The sequence below is a fragment of the Cicer arietinum genome, chromosome 4 (assembly GCF_000331145.2).
Source record: "Cicer arietinum cultivar CDC Frontier isolate Library 1 chromosome 4, Cicar.CDCFrontier_v2.0, whole genome shotgun sequence".
Classification (NCBI taxonomy): domain Eukaryota; kingdom Viridiplantae; phylum Streptophyta; class Magnoliopsida; order Fabales; family Fabaceae; genus Cicer; species Cicer arietinum.
In genome coordinates, this window is record NC_021163.2 from 42,093,747 (window position 1) to 42,099,661 (window position 5,915).

Below are 5,915 nucleotides of genomic sequence, written 5' to 3' on the forward strand. Positions count from 1 at the left end.
AAATTTTTTGATAAATGGACAAAAAGAAAATTTGGGACAAAGCATAAAAGGGAGAAGTGAGAAAACTCAAAAATTATTCAGAGTTATAGTGCAATGTGTAAATTGAGCGGAATCCTCTTGCGATCGAATCGAGTAGAAAACATGGCCAAATTTAATCGGGTCTGCAATATTGTCCCACACCCAATTTGACCAGATAGGGAACAAGCCCAAGCTCTCATGCCCAACTGGACAGGTGGCGGCATGCACACGTGTGGTGGTCGGTTTGAGTGTGTTCTCTCCCCTTCACAAAATTGGGTACCTTTTGGGGTACACCCTACCTCCATCTTATAAACACTATTAATGTGTGATATATCTCCTATGTGAGATTATATATTTAAAACAGATATTAAAGTTTTTTTTTAAAAGATTTAAAATTTATTTAACTTTTTTAGTAATATAAATTTTATAATATTTATATAAAATAGATAAAAATTTATTAATTTCATTTTAAATATTTAATATTGTATTTCATGTTTAAATTTATGACAATGTTAAAATTATTTAATATTTATTTTATTAAAATATTAAAAATAAATTTATTCTATTTTATTTATAAAATTATTAAAACTTAATATTATAATATTTGAAAATTATTTATTTATCCAACAATAATTTAAAACCTTACAATATTTAAATAAAATATTTAAAGTGTTAATTTAATTATATTCAATATTTTAATTTTATTATTTAATAATTTTAATATAAAAAGAAATAAAATTTTGAAATATATATATAAATATTTTATAGTTTTAAGTTATTGTTGGATAAAATAAATTTTTATTTAAATAAGATAAATATTAAATAATAATAAAGTGTAATAATTTAAATATAATATTAAAATATATAAAATAAATTTTAACTATTCTATAAAAATATTTTAACATTTTAAATTATTAGAAAATAATTTAAGATAAATAAAATTATTTTAAATATTTTAATATATATAAATAAATTAAGATTAATTTGACTTTTAATATATAAATAAAATTTATAACAGAAATAAGTTAATGAGAGTGTGACATCATCAAAAATAGTAGAGACAAAAAATAATCAAATAATTAGTTGATAGGGATCCAAAAAAACTAATTTTAGAAATGAGAAAACTAAAAGTTAATTTTATACAAAATAGGAGGACCAAAAATACATTTAAACATTATTTTTTGGCAATTCAGACAATATTAACTCTAAGTTCCAACATATGCAATTAAGTAGTGATTGTTATTATTATCAGCTAATAATACTAATAATAATAATAATAATAATAATAATAATAATAATAATAATAATAATAATAATAATAATAATTGATATATAATTGTCCGTGTGTGAAAACTGGTTTAGGAAGATATAAGTCAATATGAGAAAAGTGATTGACTTTGACTCTTATTAATTGTCATTGTAAAACAAAGAGTAAACGAAAATTGTCTCCTCATAAACTTAAATGGTAAACCCGGGTCACTCGGAACCATATTCATTTTTGGAATTAGAATTTTTTTCAACTGCAGTTTTTCCTGTGATGACAGTTTCCCCTAAAAAATTATTGCATAAGTGAGTGATTGTAATTTTTGTTCCGTTACACATCCCAACAGCTTGACCAATATTCCTCGGTACCATTGCAAGACAACCTACTTTAAGTGTTAACTTGTGATTTGGAATACCTGAGCACTTAATATCGTTGAGGAATTCGATAGTGAACCATTGACTTTGTAGATAATTCGAATTAGATTTACATATTGAATATGAACTCAAATATTCCTTTTATTCACCTGGAATCAATGACAAAAGGGTATTGTTGATGTGCTCAGTAGCATCCAAAGTTGGAGCAAGGATCCCTCGTTCCTTAAAAAATGCAATATCATGCATGTTGTTTATAATTTCAGGATAAGTGAAATCTATAAGGGTGTGTAAGGGATCAACTGTGTCATGTATAAGTAAATCATATTGAATTTTAATGCGTATCTCGTCATTCTCGTCGGCAGATTCGTCTCCATCCCCTATTGAAAGAATCAAATCAGCAAAGTTTTTAAAATCACATTTTTCATCAAGTATCGCTGAAGAATGTAGCTGCATATTGGTCGTCAACCTCAAAACTTTACAATTCTTCCATAAGATCAAAGTATTGACAGAAGCAACAAGTATGTCTAGACTTCAACATGAAATCCATCTTCTCCATAAGGAAACAATAGTGGATATTGACGAGGTAGGAATGACACATAGGTTTCATATAACCTTTCATATACACCAAGGGAATTTTTCACAATCACGTCTCTACCCTTTTCAATTGAATTGTTTTCACAAAAAGTTAAAGTTGCAACCTCGTCGCAAGTAGGTAGATTGTGCTTTGAGCATCCTTCGAACAATTTTCAAACAATCTGATATAAAAATTCGTTGAGCACCTTGCTTTACATGGTCTCTAACTTGACGAAACTTCTTAGCCAATCGACTGTATTCATCAATCATTTTTTTCAACTATCAACCAACAAAAGGTCGAGGCCTTTTCCACCAACATCAGTGCTGAACAATTAATTATATGTATAATTAGTATTGCAGTAACTTTGGTTAAATATGTTTTTTAACCCCAATAAAAATTTAAAATCTTTATTTATTTTCTCTATAATAAATGTTGAAAGCAATTGTTATTCACTTTTAGTATCCATTTTTTAAACATCTTGAAAACAATTGTTACTTTTAATCCCTAAAAATAATTTTTGCATGGACAAAAATTCGGGAAGTCATAATATTTATATGGACTAAAAATATATTTAGTCAAACAAAATAAATGGATTTAAGGTTAAATATAAACATAAATTGACTCAATTACCTAAAATATTTCATCATGTTTGCAGCCTTATTTTGTGTGTCATATATATACAACTGTGCACATTTAGGCATAACACCAACTTCCACCATCAAACTACCCATACGATGAAAATTTTGCCCACTAAGAATGAATTGTGGTGGTCCGCCACTATCATTGATGGTTCTTTCAATCTTACCTCCAAGTAAAGTAGAGGAAAACATGCTATTATACGCATGTATGTTGTCCAAATCGTGACTACTTTTTGGGTGAACAACATTCATAAGGTTGTACATTAGCTCAGGAGGTCTTTCGAGAAACAAAAGTTTGACATTCCCCTTCATACAACATAATGAGAACTCAACATTCGATTCGTTTCTCCGTTCGTTGGCACATTCTTCAAACCACAGATATGTGTTACAAAAACTACACAAGATATATATCTGGATCACCAGCATCGAACATTACTGAAAATATATAAATTAGATTTTGTTAAACCAAAAACTTATTAGTTAATTCCACATTCTAGACCAAAATCGTTATTTATCTAAATACACATGCCACCCATTGTTATATATTAAAAATGTATATTGACATTCAGCCATGTTGTACATCAACGATTTGGTGGTGGAGTGTAAATCATCTGCAAAAAATAGACATCTATAAGACTATAAATATTATTATCAAACACGTTGAAACATAAAAAGTTACACATAAGTAGGTATACGAACTATTACTAACCATTGGGGTCTGGCATTTCATTGTCAGACATAATATCAAAGTCAAGTTTGGTACCACCAAATGTAGAAGTTTCAATGGAAGTGTGCGACAACCAATTGTGTGCTACATTACCATTTTCAATGTTCAACACTTCAGATATTGATGGGGAAAATGTTGCAATAACTGAGATACAATGTACACAATAATAAATTAATGAAACTATTTAGTACAATCAATTGTCATATATTACTTGTGTATGGTAGAAACAATTTAAATGACTTGATAATGTTATTCTCCAATAAAATTGTAACATAATTTCGTCTGAATTTTGATGTAATTTAACAATATAGATTAAAATTACCTATCAATGTGTAATCTTACGGCGTAGTGGAGGTAGATGACGACTGACCTCTGCTCCTATTTCTTTTCTGACGAAATGCCAATGAATTTTCTTTATTTAAATACCTAATATCAGTCGAAACTGGTGTATTTTTGTTGTCTTTATTTTTTTCCGAACAATTTACAAAATTAAGCACGTTAATACGGTTGGAATATATGACATTGAAAATAATGTGTTATGATTCAAATATAACAACTTTCTTGACTAATTAGGTTGATTATTTGAATCAATTTGATATAAATATTTATGTGTGGATAGGAAGATTGTTGTAAAGAAAAATAGTCTTATCGAAGATTGGTATTCTAAAAGGTAGTAATGTTGGATTGTGATTGATTAAATTAATCAATTAATTAAAATGATTAAATGAATTAACTGTAATGATTAAATGACTTAATTGTAATGATTAATGTTTACAAGGCTTTTACAACGCTTTTACACAAGCGCTGTAAAATGAAGCGTCCTCACATAATGTTTTACAGCGCTGTAAAAGTCAAACAATTAAATGACTTATTACAACGCTTTTTTTACAAGCGCACCTATTAGAGCGCTTTTCTTAGAAGCGCTGTAAAAGGTCACATAATTGAAGGACCTATTAGAGCGCTTATTCTACAAGCGCTGTAAAATCATTCACTTTAAATAAAAATCATTTACTTTAAATAAATAAAAACAAATTTATGAACTCTCATCTTCTCTACGTACTGTGCGGCCATCTACTGCTCCTCCTTTAAAAAAAATTTGGATACATTGTCTCAGGTACTGTATTTATTAATTTGTTGTTGTCACGAAAACTAATAAATTGTTACATAATAAATCTTTTCTTTTTGAAATTTGTTGATCTGTTCTATTTTGAAATCTTTTCTGTTTTGAAATTGTTACATAATAATGGACCTTGGTTTCCATTTTCCAATATTAGATATGTTTACTATATATTGGTATAATGTTATCAGTAGCTTATTATTTTTGTAACTGCATTTATATAGGTCATATAATATGGATCGGAAATGGATGTCTGCCAATCGATTGTCAAAAGAGTATGAAAATGGAGTGAAGGAGTTTGTTGAGTTTGTAGTGAAGAATGCAAAAGATCCAAATAGAGTCGTTTGTCCTTGTTTAAAATGTTGTTTTCGAAAACGCATTAGAGAAGATGAATTGGAAGGACATTTAGTATGGAATGGAATTGATCAAAGTTATACATGTTGGATAAGACATGGTGAGAAAAAAAAAGGAAAAATTAATTTTGAGAATGGTTTGAATATGCTTCAACTGACTTCGATACAGATACATATGAGCCGGAGCGAGTTGAGGAGATTGCAAAAGTAGTTGAAGAAGATCTTCGGGATTGTCCTAAAATGTTTGAGAGTTTGTTGAGTGATGCAGAGAAACCATTATATAATGGTTGTACTAAATTCACAAGACTGTCGGTGATATTAAAGTTGTACAACTTAAAAGCGAGTAATGGATGGTCTGATAAAAGCTTCATAGAATTATTAAAACTCTTAAAAGATATGTTGTCAGATGATAACGAACTTTCCAATCGAACCTACGAGGCTAAACGGATTTTGTGCTCTATTGGCATGAGTTACGAAAGGATTCATGCGTGTCCTAACGATTGCATTTTATTTCGAAACGAATATGAATTACTAAAGGCGTGTCCGAAATGCAATGTCTCTCGATATAAGAAGAAATAATCTACTCCAGCAAAAGTCGTGTGGTATTTTCCTATAATACCAAGATTTAGGCGCATGTATCGTAGTGAAAAAGATTCAAAACACTTGACATGGCATGCAGATGAAAGAATTAGAGATGGAAAGTTTCGACACTCTGCAGATTCCCCACAATGGGCAAAAATGGATCACGAGTATCCTGAATTCGAGATAGAGTCAAGAAATCTAAGACTTGGACTTTCTACTGATGGAATGAATCCACATGGTCTTCAAAGCATCTCACACAGCACGTGGC

The 5,915-nt window shown here is 29.1% G+C and overlaps 1 pseudogene; it reads right to left on the reverse strand.

The window, feature by feature from the left end:
* Nucleotides 1-1,279: 1,279 nt before the first annotated feature.
* Nucleotides 1,280-5,915, reverse strand: part of LOC140920064 (uncharacterized) — a 9,435-nt pseudogene continuing 4,799 nt past the window's right edge.